General features: G+C 38.6%; 1 protein-coding gene across 4 annotated transcripts in view; it reads left to right on the top strand.

The window, feature by feature from the left end:
- Positions 1-18,339, top strand: part of mak (male germ cell-associated kinase) — a 98,164-nt gene that overhangs the window by 39,723 nt on the left and 40,102 nt on the right. The window lies entirely within an intron of this gene.

Genomic DNA, 18,339 nt, shown 5'->3' with positions numbered 1-18,339 from the left:
ATATTTTGTTACCCTGATAGGCTTTGTCTTTATAATAGGGAAATTCGTTTGGCTGTACTGCTGAGACAACTTGCAAAATAGTAAAACCAACATGAAAAAGAATTGTGATAACTCGTGAATTGTGATATTTCTAAAAAAAACAAAAAAAAACATGACATGATATTTTTTGCCATGTCACCCACCCCTTAAGTGAACTTAAAACAATCTTCACATAAACCGATTATAATAAATGTAATATTTAGTTACCTGTGCCCTTCAGCAAGTAGGAAACATACAGTATTAAAATCTAATTAAAATCTAAAGTTTAACAGCTGAGCCTAAGAAAATGTCACTTTAGAACGAGTAACGAAGGAACACTGAGTTGCTTCATTAAAATCTTATTTTATTACTGTATTACAAGCAGTATATTATGTATAGTAGAGTTTTATGAGAGAGATTGACTGAGCGATCGTGATTACTGCATCTGATCCAGCATTCATTCTTTAGATCAATCTCATATTCACAATAAAACATTAGTTTGAATGTCCGATAGGCTCGTACTGTCCTTTCATCTGTTAAGGGTGATTCCTGATGACAGCGCTGCTTGGTGCATTGTTTGGCTGCGTACAAGCTGTGGCCTGTAGCACAAAGCGAGATGAACAAACTCAGAGTTGCAGAGTAAGTTTTGAGTTGACAATACCCGATAAAGTCAACCTGGTTTAGATCAGGTTTACTGGGCTCACAAAGCTTGATAGAAACGTTCTCTGTCAACTCAGAGTTTGAACCAGAGTTTGCGATTGACTGAAAGTGTGACACGTGCAGCAAACAGCCAATCACACGGCGGAACGTGGAGAGCATCAGCAAAGCGTCAGCTGGATTCACTTCTCGCAAGAGTCAGCGCAATTCACTTTTCTGCTGAAGATTACGAGATGTCGTTATTAAAAATGTAATAAATTTAAATGCATTTTCAAGGAAGGAATAAACACTTCTGCTGCAGCAAAAGTTTGGCAGCAGAGAGAAAAACAGACAGACAGTTCAAAAGGAAAACATAAATTTAGTCATTTTAAAGTTGGATGTATTAAAGCCCCTCTCCATTTCATATAATAATTATATGAATATATTATATGAATTATGAACAATTACAATTAATATAATATAAATATAATAAATAAATAGCTGCAAAAGTCAGGCAATTTTGTCTCTAAAATTCTTTGACTGTAAACTGCTTTAATTTGGAGCGAGAGATACGGGAATGGCTTCATTGCGTCAGATATATGTCACTTTGCTCACAGCTGATTGATCCAATTTGGGAACAATGTAACTAAAATCACCATCACAAACACATACACATACACACACAAAACTAAATACTACTATTATTTATATAAAATAGTATCTATTGAACAATAATATTTAATAAACAACAACAACAGCCATCATAAAAGTTGCTAGGCAATCCAGTCAAAAGTACAAAGCGGCACTCTGATATACAGCATTGAAGTTACATCAACATGATGAGATTTTGCCAAAACTATTTGCTCTGGAACAAATAATAGATTGAGACCAAAGACTGCCCGTTAGATTTACCCAAAACAAAATATATCTCATGTATAACCACTATAGAGACATCAGAGCCAGCGGCAAATTCCAGAAGATCTGGCTAAGGTGAGATGCTCTCTGTGGGTTTATGAGCGCTGAACAACCACTGACGCCCTGGAGCTCACGTCTCTGAAAACGTCTAAGCAAATTTTCAAATAGACGTTATCTTTATTAACAAACCACATATTTGAAATACAAACAAGTACATTCTCACCTAAAAAAAACAAACAAAAAAACCCTCTTAAAACTGCATTCTGTGACCAAAACAGTATTATTTTTAAAATTATAATGGATTTGGGCATCCGCCATGACACTCGCTGTGAGAAATATGGCAGGCGGAATGATACATGATATCACTGATATGGTGAAGCGGTTGGATGAGCTCTGTTACTATTCTAATATCGCACTATTATCAGCCAATCAGATTCAAGGACCAGAAAGGACTGTTGTATAAATATATATAATAAGATACACTTTCTCCCTCTATGTATTATGTGCACACATTGTATAAAGGAATTGGTAGAAATGGTAGATATTGTAAACTGGTCATAATTATCTTGTATTTTATTTGTACAATAAACAGAACAATTACAACATAAAGGGAAAAAAGTGGCGATATGGTGGGAAAGCATTAAGCTTGCACTGTCCGTCTGCCAGTTGCCTATATCAACCAAATCCGAATCAAGACCCATCGCGACCCATCAAGACTGAAGCAACCCATCGCTTTATGACTAGGCATGGGTCACTATTTCCAAATATTCGATTAGTTGATTTAATAATAGAATATCAAATAGGCTGTGCTTTTTTATTTTATTTTTTTAGATAATTCTCCATGATTTCGGTGCTGATGTGGTTGTGACGTGTTCATGTAATCAGAGGGTGGCGCTGATGATAAAAGCTGTCATAGACAACAAAAGAACACCACATTGTCTAATGTTCATTTCAAACAGAATTATTTTGCTTACCCCATTGGCAGATTATTTTCTTGTTTGAAGCAAAAACTCACTTAACTTTCAAGAAAACAAGACAATAATTTTTACTTATCTAGAAAATCCTTCTTGATTTAAGAATTTATATATTTTGGCTGGAAACAAGACAAAAATTCTAAGTAAGAAAAGCATTTTTTGCAGTGTAAAAATTGCAAGTCTAAAAGTATTATCTAGCTATGGTGGTGAACAGACAACACTAGCATTAACAAATGTCTGTACACTAGGGGTGTAAGAAAATATCGATACACGTGAGTATCGCAATATTTTGTTTGGCGATACTGTATCGATTCTCCTAAGCGGAATATCGATATATATATAAAAAAAGAAATCATACAAGATTCATGGCAGTTGTTTCGTTTTGAGTTCATATCCTGACCACTAGTCTTCATCTCTGAACTTAAACAGTGACAGGAAATACTAGCATCAGGGCACTCCACTAATGTTAGCGTTAATATAGTTCGCTGCCAGTAATGGAGGATGATGGAATTGTTCCAGTTCTCGTTTCGATGTACAAAGCTGAAGTGTAGCGCCATTTGGGCTTTTGTGGTAATGTCCGCCCCGGGATCGCGGCGCGAGCGCAACCTCGGTTCTGCCGCTTGCCGCGTCCCGTGTTGAAGAGCCTTTGCGCGGCGGGCGGTAGAGTCGCCACGCAGCTGCAGCTTTCTCTCGTAATTCAGGGGCGTTTTGTGAAGTTATGGCGGTGCTCGCATCGTGGTCTCAGCGATTCAAAGCGGAACATAAATACAAACTGAAAAACCTGTGAAATCCAAGTTGAGTTCTGAGAATGTTTAACATCTGTATTTATTTGATTGTTTTACAATTGTTTTGTTTTCTTTAGGAATCCTGCAAGCACTTTATTTTTTTATTGCTATTAAGCAGATGTAATTTTTTGTTCAGATCAATGTTATGACATTGCATGTCACAATTGTAAACTTAAACTGTGAAACTTTAAAGTAGAGTCTATAAATATATATTTTTATCTTTTTATAAAATACATTTTATACATACATTTAACTAAAGAATCATGCAAGAACTTGAATATGTCCCCCTTTACTCGTACTGCACAAAAAGTGGTTCAATAATGTTGAATGTTATAGGGACTGATTATTGCAAATGCAGATCCCAGTGTGTTCTGCAGTGTGTTCTGGTTAAACTATTTTTATTATTTATTTTTTGCTAAGGTTTGCATGTGTGTTCTTAATGACAGCTTTCCTAAAAAATATATATCCTATTCCTAAAATAATAAATATCCCAATATATCGCCTTGCTTACAGTATCGCAATGTATCGCAATATATCGTATTGCAACCCCTGTATCGTGATACGTATCGTATCGCCAGATTCTTGCCAATACACAGCCCTACTGTACACATGGCAAGACTTACCATTGGGCTTGACTGGGCTGCAGTCAAGCCCAATCTTTGTTTGATTTGTTCAGTCATTGGCTATGTTCACACTGTCAGTTTTTTGGGATAGAGAACCACATTTTCTTTACAGCTGTGAGTCTCGAAATGTCCCGTTCACACAGCAGCTTAAGGCCCGTTCACACCAAAGACGATAGGCTAACTATAAACATATAGTTCTAAAAATCATTCTCAATATCAAATAATAGCAGAGTCCACAACACAGCTATAACAATAAAGGCACAGAGAAACAATATCATTGTAATCACTTTCAGAACGTTTTTTTTTTTTCCAGCTGATGAATGATACAAACATTGACATCCAATCAGATTCCATCCTGCTATAACGAGCTCGAGAATTTAAAGGGTTAGACGAGCATATGTTTAGAATAAACAGACGATATAATATCGTCCACTGGTGTGGACGCTAATATAATTATCTTTATAGTTATCGTTCTTGGTGTGAACGGGGCTTTACACTTATGTTTAGAATACTGTCTGTATGAACGTGCAACGGGAGTCAAGCCTGTATTCCTTACCAGTAACCATAGCGACAGTGACCAAAGTAAAATTAAAGATGGCGACCTCCATAATACTGAAAGTTTTATCACCTCTGACATGACAAGAGTCCAATCGAGGCGTGAGTTCTTCCGTCAAATCTTCAATAACCGACAGCAGCTTTTAAATTTGGGTAAAGAGCGGAGCATATTTGAGTTACACGCAGAACACTCTGCTGGAAAACTGACTGGATCTAAAACTTTCAGATGACACGCAGCTAATTTCTCCGTCACTGCAAGTGACTGAAACCACACATGAAAACATGGAACATGCAACACACGCGTTTATGCGGCAGAGCGGCTCTCTCTCGTGCTGTATGACGTGACAGACAACTACTTGTCCAGTCCTGTTCCGTTCACACAGCGCGTGTGTTCCAAGAATGCGGTTCAGTTCACCCGTAGATAACCGTAATGTGTGTGAACGTAATCGTATTAAGGACTCAAGAGTCCTGTTTTTCCAAATATCTGCACAATCGCAAACGTACAATGAACAAGTTAGTGAGTAACAAGGACCAGTAAATGATTCAATCAGGCTATAAGTACAGTCGTTTGCTAAGTTAAAGCAAGCATTTTAAACGAATCGGTTGATTTAAGGATTCAACTCACTCATTAAGACACTTACTTGGAACGGTATTATGCCTGGAGTGCGATACAGAGTGTTCATGGCTGTGTGAAGCTGGGATGCAAACTTCGTCTCCTATGTTGCATTCCTCTTGTGCTGCCTTCTGGATGTGGCAGACGTTCTGACCTTCTGTGCTTTGGTGGTTGCTGTTGCACAGACGTGAATGTGGTTCTTGAAGTTTGAGTTCATTTAGCAGTTTGCTAGTGAGTGATGGGTGACTGAGGTGATGTTCTCTGGTACCTCAGTTTTCATCAATGGTTGGGCGTGAGAGACTTGTTCATTCTGAGTGGTTGTTGAACAGGTGCTTGTCATCTCTGATATGGTGTTGTACCATGTGATCACCGGCCTTCCGTTCTGTCGCTGGTCACAGCGAGCATGACTCAATTTTGGTAGTCATCCGTGTTCAGCTTATCTTGAAGGAACTCTTTCAGTTGTTTCATGACTTGTTCCATGTCTTCTGATGGTAAGCTGTCTTGTTCTTGTGCATACTCAGCACTGTGCATATCTGAGTGGTGCTGAGGTGGGTTTCGCTGTCGCTTACCCACACGAGTCGCCCTTGGATGAGTCAGGCGATTACCTTTGGATGTCTGGTTAGGTTTCCAGTTGTTGTGGTTTCTTGAGAGGCGTGGCTGGTCCCATGGATTTCTCCAGCGGTTGGGCTGATAGCTGTCGTGGACATGGGGGGTCACGTTCTCTGTGCTCTTGATGGAGGACTCTGGTGTTGTGATGCAACTGGGTGTCGTCCAGTGCAAAGCTTGAGTCTTTGTTGACAGAGTTCAAGAGTGTGGAGGTTGTGTTACCTTTCTTTGAGGCCATCTTCTGCTTGTTGTAGGCCTTCTGTGTTAGGTCACGCAACTGTTGGATGGTCATGGAGCCTGGACAGGCCATGACGCCTAGATGGTGGCTGACTCCAGGGTGCAGATTTCTTAGGAAGAGGCTTTTGAAGTTCACATCCTCTTCAAGGTCAGGTTCGTTGTGTGCACCGAAGTAGGCTTGTCGGAGTCGGTTGTAGTAAGCTTGTGGAGCCTCTTGTCCACCTTGTTTGGTTTCTAAGGCAGTTAAAAGTCCATGTTCAGATTCATAGTCTGTAAACTCTTTAATCACGACTTCACGAAGTAGCTGGTAGTCTGACTTCGTTCGACTGGGCTGTCGATCTAGAATGTTTCGTACCTCGGAACTGGACGTGGCTCTAAGGAGGTATAACCTGTCTCTGTCAGTCACATGAGGTCTCATTTCCAGATAGAAGTCGATATCTTGAAGATGGGCCTGGATGGTGTGACCTTCTGTGGAGTTCGGGTTGAACTTGCTGATGTTTTTAGACAGTTTGTCGAGGTCGTTGATGGTCATCCCATGTGCAGCTCCGAGGTCTGCTTGGATGGGAGGTTTTCTTTCGTGGACAGGAAAGAGTTCTGTGGCGAAGGCAGGTGAGGTTTTGGGTTGTGGCTCTTCGCTTCTTTCGCTGTATACCAGTTCTTGAATGTGGGACTCTGCTCTGCTCAGCAGAGGTGAGGCTGAGAGTTGTTTCTCTCGCCTTGGCTCTTGTTTCTGCTCATTAGCATGTTTAAGTTCTTTTCTGACCATGTAGAGCTGATCGTTGGTATCGTCTATTTGTTGGGTCAGATTGTCTATTTCAGAACTGTACCTTTCAAGGTGGTCTTTCAAGGCACTGATTTCAGCATTCTTGTCGCTGATGTCATGCTTGGCTTTCTCTAGGAGCTGTTCAGCATACTGGAGTCTGTTTACCAGGTCTTTCTGGGCAGCCTTTGCATGTTGTTGGTCGAGCTGAGTTGCTGTCAGGGCTGCTTGGAGCTCCTTAACTTGTTCCGTTGTTTCCTGCTCCCTTTCGTTCGGTGCTTTGTGTTGATCTTGAACTTTCACTTCCAGCTTGTCTATGCGGCGTTGAACACGTGTCAGCTCCTCTTGAAGGTGTGTGACGTGCTTGTCGCTCAGTTTCAGCTGGGTTGTGAAGGCATAGCTTAGAGAGCTGGAGATTTTGACTAGCTCCTCGTGGTTGTTGTTCTGGCTTGAATCTTGTGTCAGGAATCTTCTCAGGTTTAGGATTATTATTAAAAATAATAACAGTTCAAGGGTCTTGGGGGTGAGGCTGTCTGTCGTGCCTCTCAGCCAAGTGTTCCCATCTTCCCCTTGTGCAAAGGGGTTTGCAGTCTGCGGCATGTTGGCACGCTAGGGAGAAGAGAGACTGACACAGATCTGTGTGGAGTAAAAGCCTAGGTGTGGTGAGGCAACTAAGTGTTGTGTCAGTGATTTTGAACCACTAATGTAGTGTGGTGGTGATGACTGTGTTGGTCGCAGTGTCTAGGTGGTAGACTAAAGATGTGAAGACTTCGTCACTCTAATGAGGAAGAGGGGAAAGAGAGAAACAGGTGAAAAGCAAATTCAATTAAAATAAACAATTCCCCTTTTTTTTCAAATGAGGAATTATTTATTAAAAAAAAAATTTTCTTTCAATTAAATGTTATCAAGAAGGCAAACAATATTATTAAATCTCTGTTCTAGACAAATGAATATAATAATAATTCTGATATCTCTTTTTAGTCTGACAGGATTGACAACTCACACCTTACAGTTGGACCGCTCACCAGGGAGGCTGCGAAGGCAACGGTTGCTCAAAACTTCTCTATTAAAATTGATCTCAGCGTTGCATGAGACGTTAAAATTTTGATTGCGTTTTTAATGTAGGGAGGTTAGGAAGAACGATTACAATCAAATTCGTAAAGATGATTAGTCCTTTTGACAAGATTGTGTATCACATTCACTTAGAATTGATTGATGGTTCTTACAGGTCCCCACAAATGTGAAAAGTGAAGATGAAAGAAAGCAGGAGAGAAGAGAAAGAGACAGTAAATGCTAGTCCACTAGCAAGCAGTTATGCCGACTACGAGTAGAGCGTTGTTTTCAGTTGCTACACAACTTAACAAAAATAAATTTTGGTGAAAGAGATTTGTCTCTTAAATTTATTTGAACTCGTAGTGACGGATAACAATGTCTCCTATTAATGCTCAGGTGAGACAAAGTAAAATGAAAAGTAATAAAATATCAAAAATAAACAAAAATTGAAATTAAAGGAGGAAATCAGTAAATAAAAATATTGGCTAAGTGTATAACCAAAACCGGAAGAATGAGGAAATAAAACGCAATAATGTAATGAGTGAGTATAAGTCTGAATAGAATCTATTAATATGGGTAATAAATCAATTAGATAGAATAAGTTTACTTAAACTTTTCAAGTTCAAGACTTATTTGTATCTAAAATGATTAGGCCCAGAAGAGAATACTAGAAGTATTGATCATATGAAATGATCTGAGGGAAATTTGAATGATTCCAAATAAATGTAATGTTTTAATTACATTTTGAATTTGACACAATTAATAATTGTGAACTAGTATTTCCCTTTCTAGTAAAATGCAAATAAGTGGTAAGAAGTGAGAAATTAGAGAAATGAGAAATAGAAAGACCAACAAGTCTATTAGTTGAAAGGTGTTTAAAGGGTTAAACCACTTTATATTTTCAAATACACACTGCATTAAACCACTGGAGGTTAATGCTAACTGCTAGCCTTTGAGGCTAATCTTTAGCATAGACTTGTACCAGGTAAACAACCGTTTCGTTAGCTTAGCAACAGCATGAGTTTGTTTACATCAGCATCGATGTGCTGCGCGTGCGCAGTACAAAGTTGCTCCGGAAGTAAGTTAAGACTTCCGTGTCACGATTGTAACTGTGGAAACCAAAACAAACGTTGCATTGCTAGTACAGTTAAGCATGTTACATGAAATGTCAGCGCATTTCAACACTGTACAAATAAACAACACCGCTTTTAGCTGTTCTGCGATGTGGCGCTTAAACTCTCAGTTCGTTCAGAGTTAAACTTATTAAAATAGCAGCTTGGTGCTGCAGGGAAGCAGTGCTGTATCAGAAGCCGTGCCAGTTTCTCTGGACACATAAACACAACAGGTTTTCTTCGCTGTTGGTTCAAAGTTAAACTTTACTTGATAAAGCTTTTTTTAAAAACTCCCATTAAAATCTCCCGGACACACGCAGTGTTGAGCGAGATTAACTTCACTTAGTGAACAGTGTATCGTTACACAAACAGACAAGCGTTATTGTCTAATGTTTAACTGAGGGAGTCATAGATGATTTAACAATGGAACACGCACTGCTAATCAAACTATGAATAATAATGGCTCTGATGAATAGGATCGAGGAACACGCTCAAAACTATTCTTTATCCACCGATTTATTTCCCTTTGAATCACTGCAGTTTAGCTTCGTTCTGCTAACAGACTGAGATTCGGGAGAATAGCTACTGACTGACCTGGAACCCGCAGGACATCACTTCAACTATAAAACAAGGCATTACAGAAAGAGAGGAACACGCTCAATTTCGACCTTATTGTACGATCTCAGCTGTTAACTTTAAGTTCACTTACTGCAGTTTGAGAAGCTCTTTTGCTGTCTTCATTCATTCAAGCGGGGCGCGCGCAGCTGACGTCACTCACGCGCACGCGCACACACACACTGTAGTCTCGTCTCTCATCCGCGGCAACAGAAAAAGATTAAATAACTTGGTTTATGCTCACAATTTAGATTAATCTGCCCAAGCATCCTCCACCAATATGTAAGGTTATTACATATAATATTAACCTCCACCAATAAAAAAATGTAGGGTTAACATTTTATAATATTAATATTAATACGTAATATTTAGCTCAAAGGGAATCATTTATGATTTTATAGGGATTTGAACAGAATCAGTGTTACGGCGATTCACTGAACGAGCCGTATGACAAACTCTGTACTGGATATTAAAATCCAAAATATAGTGAAAACACTATTAAATAGCACAGTAACGAAATCGACAGATTAAGGCATTAACTTGTGAGCAGAAAACACAAGATACTTCTCTTTTACAAATATAAATCAGATTTTATTTATATAAACCTAAAACATAAACTAATCTAACACATGAACACAAGCATTCACACATTCACACGTTGCAGAAAGAGAGAAAGTGAGGAAAGGATGAGTTTAAGAGAATGGAAATGTGAAATCCCAAGTTTACAGCAATATGTTCAATTGCATAGACATGAACAACCATCAATCACTTATTTAACCCTCGCTTTGGGTTTCTCAATGAGGCTAAAATTTATATTAAATACACCAATTAGAACCTGTTAGAATCTGGAGGTGTGTTGCTTGCTTTGCCTGTGTAACGGGGTTGTGTCCTCGTTGCAGACAGGGGGTTCCCCGAAGTGTCTGATTGGCTGGAAGTTCAGTAGTCTTTGAAGTGATGTCTCTTGGGCGTTGTCTGAGGATGCGGAGTTCTTTCTGGTTGAAGTTTGAAGCGGGTCGGAGCTGGACTTGTAGCAAACTTACATTAGAACACGAAACTCCACGGAAAGAAAATAAACTAAAGTAAAAGAATAAAAAAAAAGATGTAACGAGACTAAGTTGTTTTCTTTCTCATTATGGCACGTGGGCCAGAGCACGCTCAAAGAGCAGCACGCACGCGGTGAGAGGGACAAGGGTACGAAGAGTGATGTAACAGAGAGAGGAGTAAGAGAGTGTATTTTACGATGTCCTGAGGTTTTAAACTCAGCTTCTGGACCGTCCCATCTGGACGTCTTGACCAATTAGAAACTGTCCTTGCTTAGCAAGGGTGTGTTCTTTACATCATAAATCAGCTTGTTATCAGTCACATGGTCCGAATTTTACAGGCTTTGGCAAAGTCTACCTTTTTGAACATGATTTCATAATAAGACTATGATGCCTTTGACAAAGAATTGATTGGAAGAAACATTCACAGCATGAATTTTCGAGCTTATACATACTAAATATGCAATATTTATCTTTAAGGCTCGAGCTATTCAATAATGATTAAAAAGACACATATTATTTGATTAAAACATGATATGTGGGTACAACATAAAAATGTCCTTTTAGGATGATTTTATGTGCATATGGAGAAGAAAGTTTTTGTATAGTTCTAAGGAGAACGAATGCATGTTCTTTAGAGAAGGAATGTTGGTTTGGACGGTCTTTTATGTGTGGAGACACGCCCGAAAGAGTCTGTAGCTAATGATTTTCTATCACAGGTTTACGTGTGAACATCAGTCTTGATTACTTGCAACAAATTTGACAGTCTCCTTCTTGAATTGGAATTATCAATAAGTGTTTCTTTTTTCCTCAGTGTTGCAAGTTGTTTGGTGAAAGAGAGCTTGCTAGTTGGGATTGCTTGCTTCCAACTAGATTTATGACGTCCTGTTCCTTAAGGCCTCTCTGCATTCCAGCTCCTCAGGTTTCAGTGTCCTGATGCATCTTAAAATGGTCTGATTCAGTCTCTGATATCCTACAACACTAACAGCTCGGTCATTATTAAAAAAAAAAAAAACACTGGAGTAAGATGTCTGAATTAATGAAAAAGGTGTACTACAACCCTTCAGAGCCAGGGTCTTTGGGAGGTAAAGAATGGTTAAAACGTGGCGTGTTACAGGAATACGGGGTCACTCTCAAGGATAAAGAAGTGACGGATTGGTTAGCTTCTCAGGACACGTATACATTACACAGAACTGCACCCATCAAATACAAGCGTAATAGGGTAGTGGTGTACGGGAAAGATGTACAGTTTCAAGCAGATATGGTTGACATGTCTGCTTATTCAAAAGAAAACGATAATATAAAATTTTTACTGACTTGTATAGACGTTTTCAGCAAGTTTGCATGGGCGCACCCGCTGAAGAATAAGTCGTGAAAGGAGGTTACGAAAGCATTCGAATCTATACTCAAAGAAAACCGTGTAATGCAAAAATGACAGACTGATAAAGGTACTGAATTTTTCAACAAACATTTCCAGCAACTGATGAAAAAGTATAACATCATTTTGCTACAGCAAGTGACGTCAAAGCATCAGTGATAGAACGCTTTAACTGGACGCTTCGAGACAGGTTCTCACGATTTTTAACAGCCATCAATTGAAAGCGTTATTACGATATCTTACAAGATCTTATAGATGGGTAGAACATGAGTGATCACAAAAGCATTAAAATGCGACCCCTGAACATTCATAAAGAAAACGAAGCGGAGGTGTTTAATAATCTGTATGGAAGGATGCGTAAAGATGCACCTGTCTTTAGGTATAAAATTGGCGATGTGGTTAGGGTGTCTAAAGTCAGGAATGTTAAGGGGTATGAGCAGAATTACACAGAAGAGTTTTTCACTATAGCTGCCTGTATACCCCGGACCCCACCGGTGTACAGATTAAAAGACTATGGTGGGGATATTATTGACGGATGTTTTTATGAAAAATAATTACAAAAAATGATTGTGAATCAAGATAAGTTGTTTAAAATAGAAAAGATTTTAGATAAAAAAAGAGAGGAAAACAGATGTTTTGTATGGCAAAATGGTGGGGATGGCGGACTAAATTTTCATTATGGTTGCCAGAACAGGACATCTTGGACATACAGAATCCTTTAAAGTAACGGCGAGGACATCATAAGCATCATTCGTGATAATCTACATCATGGGCGAGGGCGGTTTTTACATTACGCTTCCTTGCAACGCGCCGATGGATGTGTATCCAGACAACCGTATTTCTAATTACAAAACAAGTCTTGCCAGAAGTATGAACCTCAAAGGCCAGTGGGAAGTCAGTTTGATCTAATTTTATTATCCTATTTCCTGGTACACATTTAATGAGGAGGATGCGGCATTTATTATTAACACTGCCCCCAGCATACTAGGGTATGATGAGAAACATCACAAAGCGGGTGAGGGTGTGATTATCTATATTAAAGAAAAAAATGTTCAAAACATATCTAATACGTTAAAATCAGGATATTACGAGGACGTACTGTTTCTGGTTAGAGAAATAAATGCAAATCTACCTCCTAGAGTGACCCTTGGATACGATCAAGTCAAAAACAGGATATTTCTAAAAGCACCGACAAACACATCTTTGATATTTTACAGGAAGTTGACTATTATTTTAGGCTTAAAAACGGGTGTGTCTCTAGGTTCTGTAAAAAAGCCTTGCACAGATCATTCTGATGGCGCACCTGTTGTGACGTATGCCCAGCGTCAGGCCAACATAAGAGGAGCCTTTTATAGCATGATAAAATTGATGATGATTTTTATACACAGATGATCGAATATCAATCAGTCGGCGATTCATATGTACCGCTACTGAGAACTGTACATATAGAGGGAGCGTCTAACGACATCGTCAGTGTTAGATTCGATAAGCCACATTTACGCGCCTGTGAATAAATCTAATATTACAGACATTTGCATCGAAGTCAAAGACGATCAAAACAAACACGTCTGTTTCACTTACGGTAAAGTTGTGGCTAAACTCCACTTCAGACCTGTGAAATAGGTTTTTTGTTTTTAACGAAACTACGTGATTCTGGACCCCGAACGCTATGTCGCTTACTACCGAAACCAAGCGGGTAACAGGTTACCCGACTTTGCTGGCGGTCCTGTTATGTATAGTATAGGCTGGTATAGGAGGAATTTTCATAGCGCTTTTCAGAACTGCTCTACCTCTGTTGAAAAGAGGTTTTAGTATTGCAAAACCGCATCTAAAAGCCGCTGCGAGAAATATAGCTAGCGACGTTGTAACCACAACCCTATCGAGATTGTATAACGATAATAATAATAACAACAACAATGGTCAAAATGGTAACGGGGATCTTTTAAACCGCCTGGAGAGCGAATGCGTAGGGGGGAGTGGCCGAGTGAAGAAAGCTAAACGTACTTGTAAGAAGCATACGGTCGCAAAACGCTCCCGTGAGAAACATGTAAAGAAAACTGTCCATATTCAAAAGACCGCTGAACACTACTTTCTAAACCATGTCTCTATTCCACAACATGTTGGAGGAATGTATTAAATCCAAACTAGATATATTTACCGTTCCTATGACCCAGACGTCTATTGAAAAAAGTACCTACGTCGAAATACCACATCTATTTGCAATCTATCTATTCATCACCGCTAGAATTTTTTATTGTGGGGACGGGTGAAGATTGCATCGATCTAAATAACACGCTGTTATACACTCGGATCAAAATAACCAGGCCAAACGGCACCAATATAGCAGACGGTGCACCTGTCGGTTTAATAAAGGTGGATGTTTCTCTAGGCGACCATCTGATAACGCAGAGTTCTAGCACGTATCCTTACAGATGTTTGATCGAAGCGCTGATAAATTTCGGAAAAGATACCCTCGAAAGTGTCTTTTCAGCAGGATTGTTTTACAGAGATACAGCAGGTCACATGGATGCTACCGACCCCGCGGGAGCAAATACAGGATTAATGAAGCGAGCGGCGTTTAATTAATTCGTAGAATTACTAGCCCCCATAATTTTATATAGCGCTTTGTGTATTGCTGTACACCCAAAGCGTTTTTACAATCATGTGTGTGGGGGGGGGGTCTCTCCTCAACCACCACCAGTGTACAGCATCCACTTGGATGATGCGACGGTAGCCACAGTACAACGCCAACCACACACCAGCTACAGGTGGAGAGGAGAGAGAGTCATAGAGCCAATCAAGTGTATGGGGATTATTAGGAGGCCATGATTGACAAGGGCCAGTAGAGGGAATTTGGCCAGGACACTACTCTTTACGAGAAGTGCCATATGCTACAGAATTGTATGTGAGAGTCAGGACCTTGGTTTAACGTCTCATCCGAAAGACGAACATACATAGTGATATTTTCTTTCAGAAAAATTAATGTTGAACGGTGTAGATATAAAAATACGGATGACGAGAGGTAAAGACGAGTTTTGCCTGATGCGAGATGACACTATCGCTTATAAACTCAATATTGTATCAGCATCTCTTTTTGTGAAAAAAGTTTCGGTTTCACCAGGTGTTCGGTTAGGACACGTACAGGCTCTTCTATCAACCACTGCTAAATACCCCATAGAACGTGTGTGTCTGAAGAATTTCTCTATGCCGGTAGGATCTCCTGTGTCTAATAAAGAAAATATTTTTCTCTGAACACTACCAAAATCTATCATTTTAGCAATGATGGAAAATTCGGCTTTTTCAGGGGTGTACGATAAAAACCCCTTTGCTTTTAAACATTTTAAGCTGGAATTTCTGGCTTTATATCAAGACGGAATCCAAATCCCATCCAAACCCCTTAAGCCGGAATATGAGAACGGATCTGCTGTGAGGGACTTTTATCAACTCGTTTTTATCTACCGGAAGACATCTTAAATCTTTGCATTGGTCTCTCCTCCGGTGTTAGGGGCGGGTTAGGGGGGCACGGTCTGACCGCAGCGCTCGTAAGCTCATTCTGTGTTTTAACACCGCAGTGTGAGGATGTAGCACCGTAAGATATGCGGTTCTTTTTTCTTTTCTAACTTGTAACAGACTCTTAACTTTTTTTTTAAAGTGCAACATAGATTTTGACAAGTATCTTATACTCTTGCTTAACAATCTGATATTTATTTATTTTAGATCACGGTAAGTCGGTCAGCTCTATTTTATTTAACTTGTAACAAACTCTACCTTTTTTTAAAAAGTGCAACATAGATTTTGACAAATATCTCATTGTTTTAACGAACGTACCTGATGCTTTTTGTTATAGATGAGCGAACATGCTCACCTCTTCTTCTTTATATTTAACTTTGTCAAACTAACTAGTTTTAACCCTCTGGGCCCTGAGGGTGTTTTGGGGACCTGGAGAACTTTCGACATGCCCTGACATTTGTGCTTTTTTCAGTTGCTTATAAAAATATAAATGGCTAAAGTCTAATAACACTGTAAACAGCACAAACTGGGCTACAATGTTATGTTAGCAGCATTTATGTACATGATTGTGTTTTTGAGAAAACAACGTTTATGCGTGGTTAGTGAAAAACTAACATTTTGAAGTCACTCAAATAAGACCATAAAACACATACAGAACAATTGTTTACAAGACTTTTGAGAACCAGATCTTGTAGGCTAGAATATTTACTTCACAATTGTGTGAAAATCATCTTGTTTATTTGCTCACAGAAAACAATACATTGATTAAAATTTTTAAAGACATGTTTTGTGTTCGAAATCCAATATGCGAGGGAGTGGTAATGGGCTTGAATATTAAGTGGTTCTCACCTGAGAGACAAAGGGCCCTCCCCTAAAGGTGCTAATGGCCCATCAGTGTGACTGTGACTGAGGCAGGTAAGAGAGTGTGAGGAGACTGAAAAAATGGGTTTTTTAAATGATTTGTATTTTATTTACAACACAGTATAATCAAAACATACATAATGAAGGTCAAAGACACATTATTGTGCACTGATCTAACCACAGAGATATGAACAGACTTTGACTCGTTCCTGCAACAGATTCTGTTCAACAAGTGAAGCAAATAAATCATACCTGATATTTACGTGTTATTTAAGTGTTTCTGCTACTTTCCATGGATTTCTTCTGATGTTAGTGCAGCGCTCTCAGAGGAAAACAGTTGGAAGAGACTGAAAGTCAGCAGGATTCATCATCTGTGGTGCAGGTGTCTGATTCAATAAAATACAAACAACCAAAAAAAGAGAAAAAACATTTGTGAGCATGTTTATATCAGGAGCATCTATATATATATATATATATATATATATATATATATATATATATATATAGTATGTATATATGTATATATGTGTGTGTTTTGTAGTCATAGACTCATTCATGCTTTGTATTATCGTAAAAAAAAAACATTTTATATCTGAGAAACTAATTATTATTGTTTAGCACGTTATTAAAATCTATTTTTGAACAGAGTAGGCTATTAATCATAAACATGTTGTAAACATACTTAGACTCGTAGCATTCATCATGTTATGTACTCTCATATTACTTTTATTGTTTTATACTCGCGCCGTAAGAAATTTAAATACAATGAATTGCCCATCATATTCACAATGTTTTACTGGATTTCAAACATTTTAGTCAGGAATTATAGTCATCCTGAACATCATGTATGATTTTATAGTATAAAAGATATGATTCTGCAGTCATAGACTCTGTACTATAAAAGGATATACTTCGAACTATAAAACATATATTTTATATCTGAGAACTAATTGTTATAGTTTAGCACGTTATTAAAATATATTTGTGAACAGATTATTAATAATAAACATGGTCTAAACATTCTTAGATGCGTAGCATTTATCGTGTTGTAGTTTGGGAACAACCCAACTAGTAATGTGTTCAAGTTTATGTCACAATAACACGTTAACTAATGCAGAAAATAAAATAAACATTACTTACTCATCAGATCGATTTTGAGGGAAATCCAGCCTTTACTCAGTGCGTCTTCTTCCAGAAAGTAACAGTAGCAGCGATGAACTCCTCACTGACGCTTTGTTTATGCTCCGCGCGCGCGGGTCACGTGGTTATTTGCATGTGAACGCGAGGGGGCGGGATCTCATGAAAAATAATGAGTTAGACGGGACAGACTGGACATTGTGTTGGTTTCATACGGATTACTTCATCACAGAATATTTGTTTTCGATATGACTTACTTCATTTCAAAGAAGACACTTCAAGCTTCATATAGAGATAACTCTCATGTGTCTGTGTTGAGTATTCGCTGAGTTACACTTCATTTTAGTGACGCATTTCTGAAAACAGATCGCGGAGACGGAGAAGACCGAGAGCGCACGCTGTTTGTTTTCTTTATTCTTCAAAAGCACAAAGTTTAGTTGTTATTATGAGTGAATACAAATAAAAGAAGACCCCTTACAGATTCGAATGGTGTATTGCTCTTATCTGAACGATCAAACATGGCAGAGTAATTCAAGCTCTTTTCTGCCTTATCAGGAAAATCTGCCCCAAAACGCGTATTCGCGTTTGTCGGGCTCAGAGGGTTAAATTGTAATGATAGAAAAACTGCCATATTGTTTGACGAACGTATCTAATACTTTTTGTTTTATTTTCTAACTTTTCCTAAAATTGTTTTAACAACACTAGCTCATCTTGACATGTTTAACAGGAAAAAAACAGTCATTACTTATATATTACATTACTGTCTAGTTATGGGTGGGAGGGAGGTGTGGGGGTGGAATTTTTATGACCTCATCAGTCAAATTTTGACACAAGGTCGCCTACTATATCTCTCTTACGTCTGACACAAACATGTCACATTTCAGACTATAGTAATAATGTGTAATGCATAC

The sequence above is a fragment of the Barbus barbus genome (genome assembly GCF_936440315.1).
Source record: "Barbus barbus genome assembly, chromosome: 44".
Lineage (NCBI taxonomy): Eukaryota > Metazoa > Chordata > Actinopteri > Cypriniformes > Cyprinidae > Barbus > Barbus barbus.
The sequence above is the reverse complement of the archived record's forward strand: the minus strand, read 5'-3'. Positions and strand labels throughout refer to the sequence as shown.